Source organism: Heptranchias perlo, chromosome 27 (assembly GCF_035084215.1).
Source record: "Heptranchias perlo isolate sHepPer1 chromosome 27, sHepPer1.hap1, whole genome shotgun sequence".
Taxonomy (NCBI): domain Eukaryota; kingdom Metazoa; phylum Chordata; class Chondrichthyes; order Hexanchiformes; family Hexanchidae; genus Heptranchias; species Heptranchias perlo.
This window is the reverse complement of record NC_090351.1, coordinates 8,052,019-8,077,973: the sequence shown is the minus strand read 5'-3', so window position 1 is coordinate 8,077,973 and position 25,955 is coordinate 8,052,019. Positions and strand designations below refer to the sequence as shown.

The following is a 25,955-nucleotide window of genomic DNA, read 5'->3' as shown; positions in this document are numbered from 1 at the left end:
AACTACTCCTTGAGGTAGCGCGTTCCATATTCTTACCATTATTTGGGTAAAGAAATTTCTCCTGAATTCCCTTTTGGACTTATTAGTAACTATCTTATATTGATAACCTCTAGTTTTGGATTCCCCACAAGTGGAAACATTTTCTCTACATCTACCCTATCATTATCTTGAAGACCTCTATCAAGTCACCCCTTAGCCTTCCCTTTTCTAGAGAAAAGAGCCCCAGTCTGTTTAGTCTTTCCTGATCAGTATATCCTTTCAGTTCCGGTATCATCCTTGCGAATCCTTCTTTGCATCTTCTCCAGTGCCTCTATATCCTTTCTATAATATGGAGACCAGAACTGTTCACAGTACTCCAAGTGTGGTTTATCCAAGGCTCTATACAAGTTTAACATAACCTCACTGCTTTTCAATTCTATTCCTCTAAAAATGAACCCAAGTGCTTGGTTTGCCTTTTTTATTATCTTATTAACCTGGGTCGCTACTTTTAGTGATTTATGTATCTGTACCCCCAGGTCCCTCTGCTCCTCTCCTTATTTAGACTCTTATTATCCAAGCTATATGTGGCCTCCTTATTCTTCCTACCAAATGTACCACCTCACACTTCTTTATATTGAAATTCATTTGCCAATTACATGCCCATTCTGCAAGTTTATTAATGTCTTCTTGCGTTTTAACACATTCTTCCTTTGTACACCTCCCAATTTTGTGTCGTCAGCAAATTTTGAAATTGTACTTGCGATTCCCGAGTCCAAATCATTGATGTAAATTGTAAACAATGGTCCTAGCACCAAACCCAGTGGAACACCTTTTGCCAGTCTGAGTAGCTACCCTTAACCCCTACTCTCTGTTTTCTGTTTTGTAGCCAGCTTGCTATCCATTCTGCTACTTGTTCCCTGACTCCACATGCTCTGACCTTAGTCATGAGTCTACACTGCTGTACCTTATCGAAGGCCTTTTGAAAATCCAAATATATTACATCTACTACATTACCCTTGTCTACTTTTTCTGTTACTCCTTCAAAGAATTCAATAAGGTTGGTCAAGCATGTCTTTCCCTTCTGAAATCCATGCTATTATATTTACTGTCCTGACACACTGCCATTTCTAGTTCTTAATTATTTGTACTAATTTTAGTTCAAGATATAATAATTACTTGCAATCTAGATTATATTTAGTAGATGGATTTAGCTTGATTTCAGATTTGTAGCTAATTAGCCTTTTTTTTGTTCATTAACTTCCTTTACTTTATTATTTGCTTAATTCTATTTATATATATATGATTTTAATTTAATGAAATTCAGATCCTTTTACTGTTAGTATCCTCTATTTAGTTAATTTTAATGTTATCCCCTTAGATCTGATTAAACAATTAGCTCAATTATATATTAAATTAAACACATGACTTATTTATATAATAAATTAAACACTTAGCTGGAATTCCTCAGGCTCCGCCACTTCTCCCTCTGCTCTGATGTCACTTTCAGATTCAGAATTTTCTTCCCTCCGTATAAAACACTGGTTAGGCCACAGCTGGAGTACTGTGTGCAGTTCTGGTCGCCACACTACAGGAAGGATGTGATCGCTTTGGAGAGGGTGCAGAGGAGATTCACCAGGATGTTACCAGGGCTGGAGCGCTTCAGCTATGAAGAGAGACTGGGAAGATTGGGTTTGTTTTCCTTGGAGCAGAGGAGGCTGAGGGGGGACATGATTGAGGTGTACAAAATTATGAGGGGCACAGATAGGATGGATACTAAGGAGCTTTTTCCCTTCGTTGAGGGTTCTATAACAAGGGGACATAGATTCAAGGTAAAAGGCGGGAGGTTTAGAGGGGATTTGAGAAAGAACTTTTTCACCCAGAGGGTGGTTGGAGTCTGGAACTCACTGCCTGAAAGGGTTGTGGAGGCAGGAACCCTCACAACATTCAAGAAGCATTTGGATGAGCACTTGAAATGCCATAGCATACAAGGCTACGGACCAAATGCTGGAATATGGGATTAGAGTAGACAGGGCTGATGGCCGGCGTGGACACGATGGGCCGAAGGGCCTCTATCCGTGCTGTATGACTCTATGACTCTATGACTCTATTTTTCACTGCGTTTCTATTACAGAGGGCTCCTCTCGGCCGCTCCTCCCGCACTTCGAAAAATACGGCTACTATGATGGAGCTGTGATGCCTTTTGGGGTATTGAGGGCTATATCAATGCAAATTCTTCCTTTCTTTTACCTGTTTGTTGAAGCTGCCCAGACTAAACTTACAAAACAATTCAGTAATTCTTCGACTATCCACTGAAATAAATTATACAGGTTGTTCAACTGAACAGTTGAACCACTCTTGAAATAAACACTTAAAAGGGGACGATCACTACAGGTTAGGTGAGGTTGTTTGGCAGTCATTAAGACTTACCACGCCGTTAAGTTAGTTCAGACCCAAAAAACCCAGCATATCTTTTTCTGGAGATTAGCTAGTTTCTAGCTGGGCAGGGCAGTGAGTTCGCAATGGTCCATTCATTCAATCGCCGACCTGTCTCTTTTATCCCTCTCTTTGAATTCGATATTCCTTACCCTCTCTTTATTTCGCTTTCTCTAACTGATTTTACATTGAATTTACTGTTGCAGTTTGCACTTTCTGGTCCTGATCCTGCATGGCTTGTCAAGGATGCTTCAAGCTGATTGGTTGAGAGGACAGAGAGATCCTTTCCCTGCTCACAGATGCCCGGGAGAGGATGCTGCTCTTTTCTCAGATCCCCACTGCAGCAAGTTGGCACCCTGAAGCCCGCAGGTAGTTTGCGGGCACGTTTAAATCTAATGAGTGGCAGGTGCTGTTCATTCACTGTTCAAAGCAATTATAATTACCTACCCATCCAACGGTGAATATCGTCGCTGGGATCCATTATCATCTCCCAGTCAAAAAGGATATCAACTAAACCACTATATCCAATAATGCTCAGTTAGTCCATGACTATCATTTTCTGTAATTACACACAGCAGAAGCCAGGTCTTCAGGTGCCCTGAACTCCACAGACACACTACGTGCAGCTTAGAACATGCAGGGCTCGCTGGTAGAGCAGGAATCAAAATGTTCTCACCTCAGTGCAATACTGAGGGAACTCTTCGCTATCAGAAGTCCAATACCTCAGACAAGGTGCTAAATGAGGCTCTGTCTCCTCGCTCTGATGATTCTGGTGGATGTTCAGGTCTAATGGCACTATTTGGAGAAAATAAATGGTGCTCCTCCTGGTCAACATTTGTCCCTCAGCCAATACAGATTAACTGGCCATGCACCTCTTAACATTCTTTGCTGTGCACAAAACAGCTGATTCATCTCCCTAAATAAGTCAATGCAGTTCCAGGTAATTCTTTGTACATGAAGTGTTTCAAGATGCTTCTGTGATGTATTTATGAAGTGCCTTATCGCAAGTCCTTCCTTTCACCCCACCCATTGTTAGTTAACTGCCCCCAATTGTACCAGAATCTTTATTGCCTGATATCTACGATCGAGGATCAGGCCTTCATTATAAACACCAGCCCCATCATTGATCAACACTGCATGCAGCATCACACTGGGTAACTACACAATACTACAGCAGAGCCAGTATTAGGAGGCAAGCAGATGAGTGCCGTGGGGGTGGAAGAACTCTAAAATTATCATTTTTGTTAAATGTCCAAAATGCACCAGAAGAAACCCAAAGATTCGTGTAAAATCTCAGCTGCATGGAGCCTGCACCAGTGCCACGTGTACAAACGAAACCTCCACAGGACCCAGCACATGAACTGACATCATGAAGGATAACCAAAAAATTCAACATAACAAATTCTTCTCAGCACTTTGGTCCCTTTCATAGGAACAGGAGTAGGCCATTCAGCCCCTCGGGCCTGTTCCACCATTCGATTAAACCATGGCTGATCTGGACGTTAACTCCATTTACCCGCCTTGGGTCCATATCCCTTAATACCCCTGGCTAATAAAAATATATCAATCTGAGTTTTGAAATTTTCAATTGACCCCCAGCCTCAACAGCTTTGGGTGGGGGGAGGGAGAAAAGAGTTCCAGATGTCCACTACCCTCTGTGTGAAGAAGTACTTCCTGACATCACCCCTGAACGGCCTAAGTCTATTTTCAATGTTATGCCCCCTTGTTCTGGAATCCCTACCAGAGGAGATAGTTTCTCTCTATCTACCCTATCAAATCCTTTAATCATCTTAAAACACCTCAATTAGATCATCCCTTAATCCTCTATACTCACGGGAATACAAGCCTAGTCTATGCAACCTGTTCTCATAAAATTTAATTATTTTAGCCCTGAATCTGCCCTGCACCTCCTCCAAGGCCTAGATATCCTTCCTGAGGTGCTTTCCCCCTTCTCCAGAAGATGCTGGTTTCTTGTTGGCAACGGTTTCATGGGTTATGTGGCCATTATTCATGAACGAGTGTCCACAGTGAATGTCTCGGCAGAATTCCATCCTGGCCTCACCCGGTGAGCACACACGTGCTTGCCTGGCTGATTTCACCCCCCGCCCTGCCTCAGCCCAGTCGTGCTGAGGCCAATTGTAGCTCACCAGATGCTGTCACGGCAAAGGTCAACCAATTCGGCACAGCGGCAGAATCGATTTCTGCCCGTGTTGGATTCTTTTCCTGCATTGCCTGGATCAGCATGCAAGGGGGTAAATCAGTTTTCTAGAGTGGGGGGGGGGGGGGGGGGGTGGGAGGGAAAGAGTCATATCACTCCAGCTAGGAAGAAAGGAATAACTAGATGAGAAAAGGCCATGGTCCATCTAGATAGCCTTCCTCTGAGTCAGAAAGTCATGGGTTCAAGTCCCATTTCAGATACTTGAGATCAAAAGTCCAGGCTGACACTCCAGTGTAGAACTGTCAGAGGTGTCTTCTTTCCCATGGGAGATTAAACCAAGGTCCCGTCTGCCCTCAGGTGGACGTGAAAGATCCCACGGCACTGTGTTGAAGAGTAGGGGAGTTGTCCTTTGTGCCCTGGTCAATATTTATCCCTCAACAAACATTGTCACGTTTCCTATATTGCAACAGTGACCACATTTTTTAAAATTAAAAGTATTACATTGGCTGTAAAACACAGACGTCCTGAGATTATTAAATGCAAGTCTTTCTTTCTACCGTCCTGGGGCACGATAATGGGAGTTGACTAACTAACTAGACATACCAATGCTGACATTGCTCATGTGTGATGTGGAGATGCCGGTGATGGACTGGGGTTGACAATTGTAAACAATTTTACAACACCAAGTTATAGTCAAGCAATTTTATTTTTAATCCCACAAGCTTTCGGAGGCTTCCCCCTTCCTCAACCTGAGGAAGGGGGAAGCCTCCGAAAGCTTGTGGGATTAAAAATAAAATTGTTGGACTATAACTTGGTGTTGTAAAATTGTTTACAATTGCTCATGTATGTAGATTGATGAGGCCAAGAACAAGCAGGAAACTCCAAGGGTCAATTGAGTGGATTGGTCACATTCCTCAAGCCACAAATAAAGAATACTTCCTTCTACTTTGATCAGCAGCTACTCTGATTTCATTAAATCCTGAGGTACACAACCCGCCCACACCTCAGTGGATCGGTCCTAATCTGAGGGAAGTCATTTTGAGTGACAGCTTTTTGTGTCAATTAAAGGGGCGGGTCCTTGACTGGCTGGAGCCCCCTGGGATTGACAGCTTGTTGGGCAGACACTTCGTGTCTCATACTTAAGGAGGCAGCTCCCCAAAACAGGAGGCAGTCTCAGAATCTGTATGAATTTCATAGCCAGCTACCAAAGGCTGCATTTACAAAAGCCTGAGCCAGATTACCCTCAAAGGGTTAAGCTAGTGTAAGTGATCTATATTTAGAAAGCAGGGTCTTTATTGTTTTTGTAGATATTGAGTGGGTAATATATATTTTCTTGCTGTTTCTTATGCAAAGAAAACACTTACTGATTCAAAACCTGAGTCTAATGTCAGTAAGAAAGAAAGAACTTGCATTGGTGGTGGAGGCAGATTATGGCCTTCAAAAGGGAACTGGATAAGCACTTGAAAGGAAAAAATTTGCAGGGCTATAGGGAAAGGGCGGGGGGAGTGGGACTAGCTGGATTGCTCTCGCATAGAGCTGGTACGGACTCGATGGGCCGAATGGCCTCCTTCCATGCTGTAACTTTTCTACGATTCTATGATTTATATAGCACCTTTCATGACCTCAGGACATCCCAAGGCACTTTACAGCCAATGAATGTAGGAAACGCAGCAGCCAATTTGCGCACAGCTAAGCCCCATGAACAGCAATACCACAGTGACCAGGTAATCTGTTGTTAGGTGTTGGTTGCTTAAGTAGATTGCTTATCTAGTCTGCCTTCCCTAAAGCAAGGACTCAAGTAGCATGTGATGCATTCCAGTTACCAGGGTTGGGGTGCGTCCCTGGCATGGAACTGGGAGGAGGGGTGTTCCTTGTCGCTGGCATCAGTGGCTATTTTATTTTCTCATCTTTAAGGTGAAAACGTGAATCACCACGATTTTTTTCCCTAAAAAGGCAGCAAATGAGGCGCTTCGCTGAAACATTACTAAACCCAGGACTGAATTTCTAAGACAAAATGTAACTTCAGACTCTGCTCAAAAGGTTTCAACCACCAGCATGAGAGCGAACGAGGGGCCACAAAGCACATTACTGTGTGTTAAAATGCGGAACAATTGTCTGCGGGATAAATAACGGCCTAATGGGAAAAGGCACTGCCCAGGGAGGGACAAAGCTATGCAGATCAGGAGGGCCCAGGTTCATTCTCCAGTCTGTGCTGAGTTAGCTGACTTGCAGAGCCATTAATAGGCCACAGCAAGCCTGGGCTAGGGGAACTCCCCACTCAATCACTTCTCAGTGACCCCTGTTGTGAGAAACGTGCCTGTGAGGATGTTGGGTGAGGACAGGGGCTGCAATGCCCACAGTGGAGAAAACAGCCTACTGGCTGTCAATGGCTGGGCACACACGATGGGCCCACACGATGGGCCACTTGTGCACCTAGAACCATTTCCCAGCAGCACTTATTGCCTTGAGAGGGCAGAAAGATTTTGCATTTATATGGCGCCTTTCGCGACCTCAGGACGTCTCAAAGCACTTTACAGTCAACGAACTACTTCTGAAGTGTAGTCACTGTTGTAATACAGGAAATGCAGCAGCCAATTTGCACACAGCAAGGTCCCACAAACAGCAATGCGATAATGACCAGATAACCTGTTTTAGTGATGTTGGTTGAGGGATAAATATTGACCAGGACACCAGGGAGAACTCCCCTGCTCTTCAAAGAGTGCCCTGGGATCTCATGTCCACTTCAGAAAACAGACGGGGCCTCGGTTTAATGTCGCATCCGAAAGACGGTACCTCCGACGGTGCTGCACTCCCTCACTGCAGTGTCAGCTTATATCCTCAGTACTGCACTGGAGCGTCAGCTTAGGTTTTGTGTTCAAGTCCCTGGAGTGCGAACTCTCAATCTTCTGACTCAACGAGCAAGGGCTTCCCTTTTGATGCCTTAGCCATAGAAGTTTATGAGATCTCGAGAGGTGCTGATGTATATGCAGTAACAGTCTCCTTCAACAAAAAGGGCTAAAACGGTTAAATTAGGAGGACAGATTGCATGGATTAGGCCTATATTCCCTTGAGTACCGAAGATTAAGGGGTGATCTAATTGAGGTGTTTAAGATGATTAAACAATTTGATAGGGTAGATGGAGAGAAATTATTTCCTCTGGAGGAGGAGTCCAGAACAAGGGGACATAACCTTAAAATTAGAGCTAGGCCGTTCAGGGGTGATGTCAGAATGCACTTCTTCACACAAAGGGCAGTGGAAATCTGGAACACACTTCCCCAAAAAGCTGTTGAGACTGGGGGTCAACTGAAAATTTCAAAACTGAGTTTCACAGGTTTTTTTATTAGGTATTAAGGGTTCCAGAACCAAGGCGGGTAGATGGAGTTAAGATACAGATCAGCCATGATCTAATTGAATGGCGGAACAGGCTCAAAGGGCTGAATGACGACCTCCTGTTCGTGTTTAATAAGTGTGTCTCAAATCTTTTGTAGACACAAATTCTAAAAGTCCCAGACATTGATTAATTCTGCCTGTGCACAAGGCCAGGGGCTAGTGGTGCAGGGTGCATTACTGAATTAAAAGAAACCACATAAAATAACCCTCCACCAGTTGCGCTAACTACTGCAAGATGAGCAGGAAGTCTGTTAAATATTAATTGTTACCCTTAGTCAACAGTGTAAACAGCATCAGAGGCTACCATTGTATTAGTCACTGTGGTGCCAACATGATTGACAGCTTTTAAGATAAACAAATACAGCAATCTTCATATCTTAACACTGTCTGTTAAAGGAGGTAAGTCATGCTCATTTAACAATGAAGAGTTATATTGGGAAGTATTTTAGTGATATAACGCAAAAAAAAAGACACATCTTAAAGACAGATTCCTCTGTCAAGTGTTTTGAACTGGTGGCTGCCTATGGTATTTGCCATTATCTGTACCATGGTGACCCACTGTATCCTGATTGTCAGCGTGCAAGGACAATCGCACAGCCAGGAAACGGTAACCAAGTGAAGGTCAATGCCCTGGTCATACATATAACTCACTGTTGGCATCAACTCCCTATTCGACTGAACAAAAATATAACAGGAGATGACAACTATTCAGAAAATTAAAACCCAGCCCTCTCCTCCTTTTGAAGTTGCCAATTCATGCCAGAGTACAGTTCATCAGGCACCAGCAATACACACAGTACCCAAGAGGCCATTCTTCATGTGTAAGCCTAGACAGCAACAGATTGTACAAACATGGAGGCCACCGTAGCTGAGCCTGATCCTGCTCTCACCCAGTGCCCACGCATACAACAACTTGCATTTATATAGCATCTTTAACGTAGTAAAACGTCCCAAGGTGCTACACAGGCATGTTATCAGACACAGTTTGACACCGAGCCACATATGGATGGCATTAGGACAGGTGACCAAAGGCTTGGTCAAAGAGGTAGGTTTTAAGGTGCGTCTTAAAGGAGGAGAGGTAGAGAGGCGGAGGAGTTTAGGGAGGGAATTCCAGAGTTTGGGGCCTAGACAGCTGAAGGCACGGCCGCCAACGGTGGAGTGATGAAAACCAGGGATGCGTAAGAGACAAGAATTGGAGGAGCGCAGAGATCTTGGAGGGTTGTAGGGCTGGAGGAGGTCACAGAGATAGGGAGGGGTGAGACCATGGCGGGATCTGAAAACAAGGGTGAGAAGGGGCGATGGATGAACGGGACTTGGTGTGAGTTAGACGGCCCCAGGGAGCACTGGCCCAGCTGCTGCCCCAACTAAGATGAGCCAACCCCGGAGGATTCATTTCATTAGGTACCAGTCGCAGGTACTGTGGGATTCAGTCACAATAGCGGCTCTTCAGAGGCAGAATAACCAGACACTTCGGCCCCCACAAGTTTGAACTGGAATCGGCACACAAGGTCGTCAGAGAAGCACCAGTGACAATCTGCAGAAACACCAAACAAATCTGATACGAAGTGGTCACCTGTCGATGGGATTCTGCAGAGCGCTGGTGTGACCGTGCAGTACTACTAGCGGTGGGACACGTGTGGGGGCGGAGTGGCCATATGGGAATTCAGAAGATTTTCCCCAATGTCCCCATGATTGGTTCCATACCACTGTATTAATGGCACCCCCCCTCTTTTCCGTGAGAATCCCGTACCCACTGGGGGGGGGGGGGGGGGGGGGGTGTCCGCCCCTGGACATGTGGCATTCCCTTCATATGAAGGCCCACTGATCTCATTAGAAAAGAAAAAACTGCATTTCTATAGCGCCTTTCACAACCTCAGGACGTGCCAAAGTGCTTTACAACCAATGAAGTGTAGTCACTATTGTAATGTAGTAACATGGCAGCCAATTAGCGCACAGCAAGCTCCTACAAACAGTAATGAGATAATGACCAGATAATCTGTTTTAGTGATGTTGGTTGAGGGATAAATATTGGCCAGGACTCCAAGGAGAACTCCCCTGCTCTTCTTCGAATAGCACCATGGGATCTTTTACATCCATCAGAGGGCAGACGGGGCCTCAGATTAACAACTCATCTGAAAGACGGCATCTCCGACAGTGTGTCACTCCTTCAGTACTGCACTGGGAGTATCAGCCTGGATTTTGTGCTCAAGTCTCTGGAGTGGGAGTTGAACTCACGACCTTCTGACTCAGAGGCGAGAGCGAGGACAGTGAGCCACGGCTATCACTTAGTCAGGGAGAGCCACTGAGTGCAGGTGAGCCGTTCCCTTACGTTACTATGCAGGACAGGCTCGAGGGGCTGAATGGCCTACTCCTGTTCCTATGTGGCAAGATTATAAAGAGCACCCTAGGCAGCTCCTGTAAACTGGCTCAGGATCACCACTGGTATACTTCGGGGAGAAAATCACCTGCCTGACTCTCTCCCCCTATACACAGCACATGATCTGAGGATTCCATAAAAATAAACAAACTCTCTATGAATGAAGCCATTCCTGATTATGCCAAACCTTAGTTAATCTATCCTGAATCGTTTCCACAGGACAGTTCAGCTCCACTTTGGTAGAGATGAAAAAAGGATTCTCTAATCAGTATGAGACTGAGCCTGTAATCGCAAAACCTACAAGGACTCACTGCACAACGGACTATTTTAACAGTAAGTCACCATGTCTGTAATGGTAAGACACCAAAAGATTTAATGCAGAACTGCCCCTTTTGGTTACGGTGTTTAAAACTGGGACCTAAAAGGAGCTGCTGCAAAACTCTATCAATATGTGTTTGAGGGGATGCCCGGCAGATCTGCCTGTCCATCCACATGGTAGGTTGAAGCTATAGAAAATTCACTGCAGGTGAATGGATCAGGAGTCCTGTTTGTCACGAAGAATTTGTTTTTCCCATAAGTCAACCTCCTATGATTTTTCACACAAGGAGTCGTGTTCAGGTGACGAGGGGTCAGAGAGCATGGGATAGCTGGATTAGGGCGTGCAGATGTAGTTCAGTCACAATTTTAGAAAGTCAGGCCTTGTCTTTTTTTCATGCATCCTTTCTAAATTATGTCCACGTTTATAATGGAAACTGGCTATGTAAACATGTCACAATGTAACTGCATGTTTCCACCAGTGATGGCACTGCAGCATTCCCATTGGGGGAGGGGTACTTACAGTGTGACCAATTTACATGGGCAGTTTCCATTATAAATGTAGACATAGGAATTTATAATAGAAAAAGTTGACAAAGGCATACAGACATAAGATTTGTAGTATAGAAAGAAAGCAAAATCTTTCATTTAAATAGCACCTTTCACATCCTCAGGATGACCCAAAGCACTTCAGAGCCAATAAAGTATATCTGAAGTGTAGTCATTGTTGTAACATAGGGAAACACAGCAATCAATTTGCAAACAGCAAACAACTATGAGATAAATGGTTAGTTAATCTGTTTTTGACAGTGTTAGTTGTTGGATGAATATTGTCCAAGACAAAGGGCGAACTATCCTACTCTTCCTCAAATAGTACCATGGAATCTTTTACTTCCACCCAAAAGGGTTGATGAGGCCTCAGTTTCATCTGAAAGACAGCACCTCAATGCGCAGCACTCCCTCAGTCCTGCAATGAAGTGTCAGCCTGGGTTATGTGCTCTGGAGTGGGACTTGAACCCACGACCTTCTGACTCCAATTAAGACAATGGCCACTGAGCCAAGGCTGACATTTTTATACTACAGATTTTCCTCTCCTAAAAAAGGTACCGATTCAGTTCAGTGGGCATGACTCTCAGCCCAATCTCATTCATATTGACCTGTAACATGCAAGTTTAGACAGCAAATTCTGGAAAGCTATTTGACCATGAAAGGCATCACACTCAAGTTCAATCCTTTTATCAGTGGCAATGCATAATCACTTTCCAACTGTATAGCAGGAATGGATAGAATCATAGAAGTTACAACATGGAAACAGGCCCTTCGGCCCAACATGTCCATGTCGATGTCGCCCAGTTTATACCACTAAGCTAGTCCCAATTGCCTGCACTTGGCCCATATCCCTCTATACCCATCTTACCCATGTAACTGTCCAAATGCTTTTTAAAAGACAAAATTGTACCCGCCTCTACTACTGCCTCTGGCAGCTCGTTCCAGACACTCACCACCCTTTGAGTGAAAAAATTGCCCCTCTGGACCCTTTTGTATCTCTCCCCTCTCACCTTAAATCTATGCCCCCTCGTTATAGACTCCCCTACCTTTGGGAAAAGATTTTGACTATCGACCTTATCTATGCCCCTCATTATTTTATAGACTTCTATAAGATCACCCCTAAACCTCCTACTCTCCAGGGAAAAAAGTCCCAGTCTATCCAACCTCTCCCTATAAGTCAAACCATCAAGTCCCGGTAGCATCCTAGTAAATCTTTTCTGCACTCTTTCTAGTTTAATAATATCCTTTCTATAATAGGGTGACCAGAACTGTACACAGTATTCCAAGTGTGGCCTTACTAATGTCCTGTACAACTTCAACAAGACATCCCAACTCCTGTATTCAATGTTCTGACCAATGAAACCAAGCATGCTGAATGCCTTCTTCACCACCCTATCCACCTGTGACTCCACTTTCAAGGATCTATGAACCTGTACTCCTAGATCTCTTTGTTCTATAACTCTCCCCAACGCCCTACCATTAACGGAGTAGGTCCTGGCCCGATTTGATCTACCAAAATGCATCACCTCACATTTATCTAAATTAAACTCCATCTGCCATTCATCGGCCCACTGGCCCAATTTATCAAGATCCCGTTGCAATCCTAGATAACCTTCTTCACTGTCCACAATGCCACCAATCTTGGTGTCATCTGCAAACTTACTAACCATGCCTCCTAAATTCTCATCCAAATCATTAATATAAATAACAAATAACAGCGGACCCAGCACCGATCCCTGAGGCACACCGCTGGTCACAGGCCTCCAGTTTGAAAAACAACCCTCTACAACCACCCTCTGTCTTCTGTCGTCAAGCCAATTTTGTATCCAATTGGTTACCTCACCTTGGATCCCGTGAGATTTAACCTTATGTAACAACCTACCATGCGGTACCTTGTCAAAGGCTTTGCTGAAGTCCATGTAGACCACGTCTACTGCACAGCCCTCATCTATCTTCTTGGTTACCCCTTCAAAAAACTCAATCAAATTCGTGAGACATGATTTTCCTCTCACAAAACCATGCTGACTGTTCCTAATTAGTCCCTGCCTCTCCAAATGCCTGTAGATCCTGTCCCTCAGAATACCCTCTAACAACTTACCCACTACAGATGTCAGGCTCACCGGTCTGTAGTTCCCAGGCTTTTCCCTGCCGCCCTTCTTAAACAAAGGCACAACATTTGCTACCCTCCAATCTTCAGGCACCTCACCTGTAGGAATCCTGGCTGACTTCTTCCTTTCTAGCCCAGAAGCACGAAGAACAATTGTAGCAGCCCGATATAGCCCTGGCTGGCAGTAGTTAAAGGCAGAGACTGGGAATCAAACCTGGCTGCATTTAGTCTATACGGCTTAGCTACCCACGAGGCTATCAGTCGATCTAACAGCATCATTGACATGACTGAGCCTTGAACTTGTGTTCACAAGTTCAAATCCACTCTATAAACAGGGGACTCTTCTTCAAACACCCTGTATTGTGTACAATATTTGCACAAGACAGCAGTGTCGCATGTTTAACAGCAGTAAAAAAAAGGCACCTTAGCCGTTCCAAAGATCTCTACGCAGCCATTAATATAAATAGCTGAGAGCATTAACAAGCCAGCAGCCAAAGCAAGTGATGCAAGTAATAGAGTAAAGCATAAAAAAATGCAAAGCTCAATCAATTTATGATTATCACATGAATCCCTGGATGAGACCAGTTTTGAAACCACTCCCTGATAGGATTTTTCTGTGTGCTACCTATACAGGTCGTGGAGATGGAGCAAATCAATGACCTGCATGTTCCCGGATTCACCACAACGTCCAACAGGAAGAGACCAGTGACTGCAAACAATCACTGCAAATATACCATTTAAGCACGGTTGACTCTCAGGATATATTGTGGGAGTACCTTCGCCGCACAGACTGCAGTAGTTCGAGAAGGCGGCTCACACCCACCTTCTCAAGGGCAACTAGGGATGGGCAATAAATGCCAGCCTGCCAGCGATGCCCATATCCAGAAAACAAATTTAAAAACATATATATATATTAAAAAAACAACCACCACATAGTACCTTAACTTGAAGCATCTACCCCTTTTGCTTTAAGGGCCACCACCGCCCAGTGCCAACAGCCAGGACGAGATAGGGCGCTCACTGAGGTCTCATCCGATAGACGGCACCTCCGACAGTGTAGCACTCCCTCGGTACGGCACTGGGACCGTCAGCCTAGATTATGTGCTCAGGTCTCTGGGGTGGGGAAAGAGAACCTGCAAGCCTTCTGACTCATGAGGGGAGAAAGAGTTGTACCCACTGAGGCAAGGCTGACATCAATCTGGGGGGGGAGGGGGGGGTTGGCATGAGAACCCCAAAAGGCTGCCAGTAACAGGCACCCTTATATAAAGCAGGGGGTGGGGGCTCTGTGCAGCCCCGGCCTCCCTCCCTCACCCTCCCCCACCCCCACTCCACCCCCCTCCCCCACCCCCACTCCCACTCCACCCCCCCCCCCCACCCCCCACTCCACCCCCCCCCCCCACCCCCCACTCCACCCCCCCACCTCCCTCCCCTCCCCCACTCCACCCCCCTCCCCCACCCCCCACTACCCACCTCCCTCCCTCCCTCACCCTGCCGGGCTCCGAGTTCCAAACACTCGCTACAATATTGCAACAATAAACATCAAAGGGAGGGGAAGCCGCGCCGCCACTAACGCTGCTCCCCCTCCCCCGGGCATGGGGAGGGCTCCACACCCGCTAACCCTCCAGGCCCCCCGCCCCGCCGTTCCCAGCCAGATAGCGGTACTGACCGTGCGCAGGTACAGCCGAGCCGGCTCTCCCAACCCCGCCTGATCCGGGCGACCAGCTGCTCCCATTCGGAGGAGCTCAGCTTCCGGCCACCCACACGCTCAGCACGCTGGGTAATGTAGTTCCCCGGCCGCCGTGCCTCGCTGGTCCCGCCTACAGCTCCCGGCCTGCCCCGCTCCCCCGCCGCGCGGGGGACGGCGGGTAGTGTAGTCTCTCTCGCGCTGGACGGAGGGAGCCCCCGCGGAGGAGGGAACTACAAGTCCCGGCGTGCACCGCGCGTCCCCCCCCCCGCTCTGCGGAGAACGCACCTGAAGTGCAGGAAAGAGGCGGAGGCGATTGGCCATTGTGTCCTGGTGACCAGGCTGTCAAGGAGCAATTCTCATTAAATTGTTTCATATGTGATAGCAAGTGTCTAGAAAGTTAAAATCCCTGTGCAGAAAGTTAAAATGTAATAGTAATTGCTGTTAGTTCTCAATACATTGTTTAATATACAATAAAAGTTTTTTTTAAAAACAAGGCTGTCAACATTGGGGAAAGGTTGGAAGTTTGCAACACTCTGTGATTCTATCAGTAGTTTATGATCAGCAGGAGTGAGAGATTTGAGGGAGCTCTGTTAATTTGTAAGGGTAACAGAAAAATAGTTGAGCTAAAATGAGTCGCTGTCACTTGCAGTGGGTGGCATTTGCCAGCTCAATGAGTGTCACCCACTAAATTTGCACCATCTTAATCCTTTGGTTACGTTGAGTTATATTGAGTCCGCAGCACAGAAACAGGCCATTCGGCCCTACTCACCACAGGGGCTGGAGTGCATCCTGGATCGATATAATAAAATTATTATTTGACACTTATTTTGGTTTTATTGATTTGCTGCACATTAAAAAAAGGCCATTCGGCCCAACTGGTCTGTGCTGGCGGTAATGCTCTACACGAGCCCCTGCCCTACTTCAACTACCCCTATCAGCATACTCCATTGTGTGCTTATCCAGCTTCCCCTTAAAAGCATCTATGCTATTTTCCTTAACTATTCCTTAACTACTCCTTGTGGTAGCACAATCCACATTCTTCCCACTCTTTGAGTAAATAAGTTTCTCCTGAATTCCCTATTGGAGTTATTAGCGATTATCTTATATTGATGACCATTAGTTTTGGACTCCCCACAAGTGGAATTATTTTCTTTTTGTCTACACTATCAAATCCTTTCATTATCTTAAAGACGGTGCGCTCAGCACACTGGGTATCAGGTCACCTCTCAGCCTTCTCTTTTCTAGAGAAAAGAGCCCCAGCCTGTTTAATTGTTCCTGATAAGTACGGTAGCATAGTGGTTATGTTACTGGGCTAGTAATCCAGAGGCCTGGACTAAAATCCAGAGTCATGAATTCAAATCCTGCCACGGCAGCTGGTGAATTTAAATTCAATTAATTAAATAAAAATCTGGAATTAAAATACTAGTATCAGTAATGATGGCCATGAAACTACTGGATTGTCATAAAAACCCATCTGGTTCACTAATGTCCTTTAGGGAAGGAAACCTGCCACCCTTACCTGGTCTGGCCTATATGTGACTCCAGACCCACAGCAATGTGGTTGATTCTTAACTGCCCTCTGAAATGGCCTAGCAAGCCACTCAGTTGTAAAATCTCGCTACGAAAAGTCATAATAAGAATAAAACCGGACGGACCACTAGGCACCGGACACGACAACGGCAAAACACCAAGAACTCCCTTCCTAACAGCACTGTGGGAGAACCGTCACCACACAGACTGCAGCGGTTCAAGAAGGCGGCTCACCACCACCTTCTCGAGAGCAATTAGGGATGGGCAATAAATGCCAGCGATGCCCACATCCTGTGAACAAATTTTTTAAAAGTATATCCTTCAGTTCTAGTATCATCCTTGTGAATCTTTTTTGCACCTTCTCCAATGCCTCTATATCCTTTTTATAATATGGAGACCAAAACTCTGCACAGTACACCAAGTGTGGTCTAACCAAAGTTCTATATAAGTTTAACATAAGTTCTCTGCTTTTCAATTCTATCTCTCTAGAAATGAATCCCATTGCTTGGTTTGCCTTTTTAGTGATTTGTGTATCTGTACCCTGAGATCCCTTTGCTCCTCAACCCCACTTAGACTCTTATTATCCAAGCAATATGTGGCTTCCTTATTCTTCCTACTAAAATGCACCACCTCACCCTTGTCCATATTGAAATTCATTTGCTAATTACATGTCCATTCTGCAAGTTTATTAATGTCTTCTTGCATTTAATGCCTCCTTCCTTTGTATTAACTACAACCCCAATTTCATGTCTGCAAATTTTGAAATTGTACCTCCTATTCCCGAGTCCAAATCGTCAATGTAAATTGTGAGTGACAATGGTCCAAGAACCGATCCCAGTGGAACACCACTTCCTACCTTTTGTCAGTCTGAGTAGCTACCCTTAAACCCTACTCGCTTTTGTGTTTTGTAGCCAGCTTGTTATCCATTCTGCTACTTGTCCCCTGACTCCACATGCTCTGACCTTAGTCATGAATCTACAATGCGGTACCTTATCGAAGGCCTTTTGAAAATCCAAATATATTACATCTATTGCATTACCCTTTTCTACTCTTTCAGTTACTTCTTTAAAGAATTCAATAAGGTTGGTCAAGCATGACTTTCCCTTCTGAAATCCATGCTGACTATTCTTTATTATAGTTTTGTTTTCTAGATATTTTTCTATTAGATCTTTGAGTAAAGATTGCATTATCTTTCCTATCACCAACATTAAACTAACTGGTCTATAGTTCCCTGGATTGGTTTGATCTCCCTTTTTAAATATAGGAATCACATTAACTGTCTGCCAGTCCGCTGGCACTATTTTCTTTTTTAATGAATTTTTATATATGTGTAACTGTGCCTCTACTATCTCCTCCCTAACTTCTTTTAATATGCGTGGATGCAATCCATCCAGACCAGGGGTTTTATCCTCTCTAAGTTTGATTAGTTTATCAATTATCTCCCCCCTTTCTATCTTAAATGTCTTTAGAAACATAGAAAATAGGAGCAGAAGGAGGCCATTCGGCCCTTCGAGCCTGCTCCGCCATTCAATATGATCGTGGCTGATCCCCTCTCTCAATACCATATTCCCGCTCTCTCCCCATACCCCTTGATACCTTTTCTGTCTAGAAATGTATCTAGCTCCTTCTTAAATATATTCAGTGACTTGGCCTCCACAGCCTTCTGTGGTAGAGAATTCCACAGGTTCACCACCTTCTGAGTGAAGAAATTTCTCCTCATCTCAGTTCTAAATGTCCTACCCCGTATCCTGAGACTGTGACCCCTCGTTCTGGACCCCCCAGCCAGAGGAAACATCCTCCCTGCATCCAGTCTGTCTAGCCCTGTCAGAATTTTATATGTTTCAATGAGATCCCCTCTCATTCTTCTAAACTCAAGTGAATACAGGCCGAGTCGACCCAATCTCTCCTCATACGACAGTCCTGCCATCCCAGGAATCAGACTGGTGAACCTTCGCTGCACTCCCTTTATGGCAAGTATATCCTTTCTTAGGTAAGGAGTCCAAAACTGCATACAATTCTCCAGGTGTGGTCTCACCAAGGCCCTGTATAACTGCAGTAAGACATCCTTGGTCCTGTACTCAAATCCTCTTGCAATGAAGGCCAACATACCATTTGCCTTCCTAACTGCTTGCTGCACCTGCATATTTGCTTTCAGTGACTGGTGTACAAGGACACCCAGGTCCTTTTGTACATCAACATTCCCCAATCTATCACTATTTAAATAATACGCTGCCTTTCTGTTTTTCCTTCTGAAGTGGATAACTTCACATTTATCCACATTATACTGCATCTGCCATGTATTTGCCCACTCACTCAACTTGTTTAAATCGCCTTGAAGCCTCTTTGCATCCTCCTCACAACTCATGATCTCACCTAGTTTGTGTCATCAGCAAACTTGGAAATATTACATTTGGTTCCCTCATCCAAATCATTGATAAATATTGTGAATAGCTGAGCCCAAGCACTGATCCCTGCGGTACCCCACTAGTCACTGCCTGCCAACCCGAAAAAGACCCGTTTATTCCTACTCTCTGTTTCCTGTCTGTTAACCAATTTTCAATCCATGCCAATATATTACCCCCAATCCCATGTGTTTTAATTTTGCACACTGAACTCTTATGTGGGACTTTATCAAAGGCCTTCTGAAAATCCAAATAAACCACATCCACCGGTTCTCCCTTATCTATTCTACCAGTTACATCCTCAAAAAACTCTAGTAGGTTTGTCAAACATGATTTCCCTTTCATAAATCCATGTTGACTTTGTCTAATCCCGTTGATATTTTCTAATTGTCCTGTATAATAGACTCTAGCATTTTCCCTATTACTGATGTTAGGCTAACCGGTCTGTAGTTCCCTGTTTTCTCTCCCTCCTTTTTTAAATAGTGGGGTTACATTTGCCACCCTCCAATCTGCAGGAACTGTTCCATAATCTATAGAATTTTGGAAGATGACAACTAATGCATCCACTATTTCCATGGCTACCACTTTTAGTACTCTGGGATGCATATTATCAGGCCCTGGGGATTCATCAGCTTTCAGTCCCATTAATTTCCCCAGCACTATTTTTTTACTAATACGAATTTCCTTTAATTCCTCCTTCTCACTAGTCCCTTGGTTCCCTAGCATTTCTGGGAAGTTATTTGTGTCCTCTTCCGTGAAGATAGAACCAAAGTATTTGTTTAATTGCTCTGCCATTTCCCTGTTCCCCATTATAAATTCTCCCGTTTCTGACAGTAAAGGACCTACATTTGTCTTCACTAATCTTTTTCTTTTTACATACTTGTAGAAGCTTTTACAGTCCACTTTTATGTTCCTTGCAAATTTACTCTCATACTCTATTTTTCCCCTCTTAATCAATCTCTTGGTCCTTTTTTTGCTGAATTCTAAACTGCTCCCAATCCTCAGGCTTGCTACCTTTTCCGGCAAATTTTTATGAGTCCTCTTTGGATCTAATACTATCCTTAATTTCTTTTGTTAGCCATGGTTGGACTGCTTTTCCTTTTGTGTTTTTGCACCAGAAAGGAATGTATAATTGTTGCAATTCTTGCATTCGTTCCTTAAATGTTAGCCATTGCCTATCCACCGTCATGCCTTTTAATGAAGCTTCCCAATCTATCATAGCCAACTCACTCCTCATACCTTCGTAGTTTCCTTTGTTTAGATTTAGGACCCTAGTTTCGGATTGGACTACTTCACTTTCCATCTTAATGAAGAATTCTATCATGTTATGTTCACTCTTCCCTAAAGGACCCCGCACAACAAGATTATTAATTAATCCCTTCTCATTGCACAATACCCAATCTAGGAAAGCCTGTTCCCTGGTCGGCTCCTCAACGTACTGGTCTAAAAAAACATCTCGTACACACTCCAGGAATTCATCCTCCACAGTATTATTGCTAATTTGGTTTGGCCTGTCTATATGCAGGTTAAAGTCACCCATGATTGCTGTAGTACCCTTGTTACATGCATCTCTAATTTCCTGTTTGTTGCTGTCCCCTACATTACCACTACTGTTTGGAGGCCTATAGACAACTCCTACCAGTGTTTTCTGCCCCTTGGTGCTTCTTAACTCCACCCAGACTGATTCTACATCTTGATTTTCTGAGCCAATATCCTATCTCACTATTGCTCTGATTTCATCCTTTACTAACAACGCCACCCCACCTCCTTTACCTTTTTGCCTGTCCTTCCTAAATATCGAATACCCTTGGATATTCAGCTCCCAGCCTTGGGCACCTTGCAGCCACGTCTCTGTAATTGCTATTATATCATATCCGTTTACATCTATTTGCGCTGTTAATTCATCTACCTTATTACGAACGCTTCGTGCATTCAGATACAATACCTTTAGATTTGTCTTTTTAACATTTTTAGACATCTTAACATTTTTTTGTACTATGGCCCTATTTGTTTCATTACCATTTTTTCTTACCCGGACCCTATTTGTTGTCTATTGTTTGTACGCTCTGTCCCTTCCTGACACAATCTGGTTATCCTTATCCCAATCACTTTCCTGCACTGCTTCTTTGTCTTTTCTCTTTAGCATTCTAGATTTCTCTCCACTGGGACACTCCCCCCCCCCTTATTTAGTTTAAAGCCCTATCTACCTCCCTAGTTTATTCGATTTGCCAGAACTCTGGTCCCAGCATGGTTCAGGTGTAGTCCGTCCCAACGGAACAGCTCTCTCTTTCCCCAGTACTGGCGCCAGTGCCCCACGAATCGAAACCCACTTCTCCCACACCAATCTTTGAGCCACGCATTCATCTCCCTGATCCTATTGACCCTATTGACCCTATGCCAAATTGCTCGTACCTTTTTTGATCTCCTCTTCTAATGTCTTGCCCACCTTGTTAGTCTCCCTGGAGAATACTGAAGCAAAATAGCTATTCAATATTTCTGCCATTTTGCTGTCATTATCTGTGAGTTTATTTTGTGCGTCCCTTAGTGACCCTATCCCTATCCTGATTTTTCTTTTGTTATTTATGTGTCCGTAGAATACTTCACTATTTCTTTTTATATTCCTTGACAATTTAATCTCGTAGTTCCTCTTTGCTTTCTTAATTGTTTTTTTGACATCCTTCCTAATCTCTTCATATTCCCGTTTGTCATCCTCTCCTTTATTGCCTTTCTTTAGTTTCAATTTTACCCTTATCTCTTTATTCATCCATGGAGTTTCATTATTGGATAGTTTCTTGTTTTTTAGTGGAATATATTTCTCCTGAACTCTATTAATCACCGTTTTAAATATTTCCCACTGCTGGTCTATCTCTTTGTCAAAATTTTTTTCCAATTTACGTTCCATTCTCATCCCCTCAAAATTAGCTTCTTTCCAATCTATTACTTTGGTCTATGTCTTACTTATGTCTTTCTCAATCATTATTTTAAACCTTTTTATGTTATGATAGCTATTGTCTAGGTCTTCCCCTATTTCTTTTATCTTCAGACTTATGTTATTTTGGACCCTCACACATGCCGCTCAGTTCAACCAGCTTGGCACCTGCTACATATAAAATAAATAGTGCAAAGCAGAATAAACCCAATCTCCCTAAACCTTACAGGAAATATATTATAAAAGATAACAGATGTATGGGTGTGACTTCGAGCCTGTAATCTCACCTCAAGGTGTGGAGATGCCGGTGATGGACTGGGGTTGACAATTGTAAACAATTTTACAACACCAAGTTATAGTCCAGCAATTTTATTTTAAATTCACAAGCTTTCGGAGATTTTCTCCTTCCTCAGGCAAATGTTTCAAGAGCTCCTTGAAGCCTACGCATTTATACATATTGAACAATACATGGTGTTTACAGACTGCCCCTGCAACTGCCCGTTGCCAAGGCAATCACCGTGTTCAGACAGAGAGGTGTCACCTGCAGAACCCCCGAATACACATTCAACAAAAAAACAAACAGGGAAAAAAAACAGAGAAAAAAAAAAACACAGAGAGAGGCAGAAACATCCGGAAGGCAGAGAGAGCCAGCAAATGACCCATTATATTAAAAACAGATAACATTTGTTCGCTGGTGGGGTAACGTGTAGCGTGACATGAACCCAAGATCCCGGTTGAGGCCGTCCTCATGGGTGCGGAACTTGGCTATCAATTTCTGCTCGACGATTTTGCGTTGTCGTGTGTCTCGAAGGCCGCCTTGGAGTACGCTTACCCGAAGGTCGGTGGATGAATGTCCATGACTGCTGAAGTGTTCCCCGACTGGGAGGGAACCCTCCTGTTTGGCGATTGTTGCGCGGTGTCCGTTCATCCGTTGTCGCAGCGTCTGCATGGTCTCGCCAATGTACCATGCTCTGGGGCATCCTTTCCTGCAACGTATGAGGTAGACAACGTTGGCCGAGTCACAGGAGTATGAACCATGCACCTGGTGGGTGGTGTCATCTCGTGTGATGGTGGTATCTGTGTCGATGATCTGGCATGTCTTGCAGAGGTTACCGTGGCAGGGTTGTGTGGCGTCGTGGACGCTGTTCTCTTGAAAGCTAGGTAGTTTGCTGCGAACGATGGTCTGTTTGAGGTTGGGTGGCTGTTTAAAGGCGAGTAGTGGAGGTGTGGGGATGGCCATAGCGAGGTGTTTGTCCTCATTGATGACATGTTGAAGGCTGCGGAGAACATGGTGTAGTTTCTCCGCTCCGGGGAAGTACTGGACGACAAAGGGTACTCTGTTGGTTGCGTCCCGTGTTAGTCTCCTGAGGAGGTCTATGCGATTTTTTGCTGTGGCCCGTCGGAACTGTCGATCGATGAGTCGAGCGTCATATCCCGTTCTTACTAGGGCGTCTTTCAGCGTCTGTAGGTGTCCATCGCGTTCCTCCTCGTCTGAGCAGACCCTGTGTATTCGCAGGGCCTGTCCATAGGGGATGGCCTCTTTGACGTGGTTAGGGTGGAAGCTGGAAAAGTGGAGCATCGTGAGGTTGTCCGTGGGCTTGCGGTAGAGTGAGGTGCTGAGGTGCCCGTCTTTGATGGAGATTCGTGTGTCCAAGAAAGAAACTGATTCTGAGGAGTAGTCCATGGTGAGCTTGATGGTGGGATGGAACTTGTTGATGTTATCGTGTAGTCTCTTTAGTGATTCCTTGCCGTGGGTCCATAGAAAGAAAATGTCGTCGATGTATCTGGTGTATAGTGTTGGTTGGAGGTCTTGTGCAGTGAAGAAGTCCTGCTCGAACTTGTGCATGAAAATGTTGGCGTATTGGGGTGCGAATTTGGTCCCCATGGCTGTTCCGTGTGTTTGGGTAAAGAACTGGTTATCGAAGGTGAAGACATTGTGATCCAGGATGAAGCGGATGAGTTGTCGGATGGCGTCCGGAGATTGGCTGTTGTTGGTGTTGAGTATTGATGCTGTCGCAGCGATGCCGTCATCGTGGGGGATACTGGTGTATAGTGCCGAGACGTCCATCGTGGTGAGAAGTGTTCCTGGTTCAACTGGTCCGTGGGTACTGAGTTTTTGTAGGAAGTCTGTAGTGTCACGACAGAAGCTGGGGGTTCCCTGTACGATGGGTTTCAGGATGCCCTCGATGTATCCAGAGAGGTTCTCACACAGGGTTCCGTTGCCTGATACGATGGGACGTCCGGGTGTGTTGGCTTTGTGTATCTTTGGGAGGCAGTAGAAGTCTCCCACGCGGGGATTACGTGGGATGAGAATGCGTAGGATGCTTTGAAGGTCTGGATCGAAGGTCTTGATCAGTTTGTTGAGCTGGTGGGTGTGTTCTTTGGTCGGATCTGCGGGTAACCGTCTGTAGTGTTCCTGGTTGTCCAGTTGTCGGTATGCTTCTTTGCAATAGTCTGTTCTGTTCTGTATGACTATGGCTCCTCCTTTGTCCGCTGGTTTGATGACGATGTTGCGGTTGGTCTTGAGAGCGTTGATGGCGTTGCGTTGTGCTCGGGTGACATTCTGGACTGTCTTCTGAGTGCGGCTGATGAATCTGGCATTGACGCATTTCCTGACAGCTTGAGCATACATGTCCAGCTGAGGGCATCGACCCTCCGGAGGAGTCCAGTTTGACTCTTTCCTCTTCGGTTGCTGTACCGCGGATCCCTCTGTCTGCTGTTCCGGATCGTCGATTGTCTCATTGGGTTCGCTGCTGAAATCTTGGGGTTTGTGGTAGAATTCCCGGAGCCTCATTCTCCTGATGAATTCCTCTGTGTCCGCCGCGAGACTAGTGGGGTCCATTTTGGTAGTGGGGCAGAAATTGAGCCCTCGGCTGAGAACTTCGATTTCGTCTGGTTGAAGGGTGTGGTCGGATAAATTGACAATAGACTTCCCTGTGGTTGCAACCGTGGTACCAGGGGAAGCTTGGTCGTTGCTGGTGGTGATGCCGAGTTTCTCAAGCTTCCTGCTCTTGGTTTTCATGTAGGCAGCGTAGTTCCGTTGCCTCGTCTGTTTGGCGGTATAACGTAGCTGGTCTGCTGTGTCTTGAGTACAGGTTGAGAGTATGGACTCTATCTTGGTTTCGAGGTTGTGGCGTCTGCTGTAGAGTTGGTGTATGAGATGGTTGCGGAGTGTGCGAGAGGTACGGCGGCAGAGTCTCTCAGCGTAATCCGAGTTGTATGTGGACTTGAGTGGGTTCGTGATCTGGAGTCCTTTCGGGATCTTGTCTGCTTTCTTGCAGCTCTGTAAAAACTTGATGTCTGTGTCTAAATGCGCGATCTTCTTGGATATCCTTTCCACTGTGAGCCGGCAGTTTGTGGTGTCGATGGTAGTCATGATGTGGAGATGCCGGTGATGGACTGGGGTTGACAATTGTAAACAATTTTACAACACCAAGTTATAGTCCAGCAATTTTATTTTAAATTCACAAGCTTTCGGAGATTTTCTCCTTCCTCAGGCAAATGTTTCAAGAGCTCCTTGAAGCCTACGCATTTATACATATTGAACAATACATGGTGTTTACAGACTGCCCCTGCAACTGCCCGTTGCCAAGGCAATCACCGTGTTCAGACAGAGAGGTGTCACCTGCAGAACCCCCGAATACACATTCAACAAAAAAACAAACAGGGAAAAAAAACCTCAAGGTGTCAGCCTTGACTCAGTGGTAGCAAGCTCACCTTTGAGTCAGCAAGTTGTGGTTTCAAGTCCCATTCCAGAGACTTGAGCACATAATGTAGACTGGCACTTCTGTGCAGTACTGAGGGAGTGCTGTACTGTCAGGGTTGCCGTCTTTCAGATGAGACGTTAAACCGAGGCCCCGTCTGCCCTCTCAGGTGGACGTTAAAGATCCCACGACACTATTTGATGAAGAGCAGGAGCGTTCTCCCCAGTGTCCAACCAACAGCTAAAACAGGTGATCTGGTCATTTATTTCATTGCTGTTTGTGGGACCTTGTTGTGCACAAATTGGCTGCTGTGTTTCCTACAGTGACCACGCTTCAAAAGTATTTAATTGACGGTAACGCACTTTGGGATATCCTGAGGTTGTGAAAGGCGCTAT

The 25,955-nt window shown here is 45.0% G+C and overlaps 1 protein-coding gene across 1 annotated transcript in view; it reads right to left on the bottom strand.

Moving 5' to 3' along the window:
- LOC137344376 (sphingomyelin phosphodiesterase 2-like) overlaps window positions 1-15,061 on the bottom strand; it is a 45,248-nt gene extending 30,187 nt beyond the window's left edge. The window contains exon 1 of the mRNA XM_068007268.1: window positions 14,975-15,061. The gene's annotated coding sequence lies outside the window, so the exon portion shown is untranslated. The remainder of the gene's footprint in view (window positions 1-14,974) is intronic.
- Between the last annotated feature and the right edge of the window lie 10,894 nt (window positions 15,062-25,955).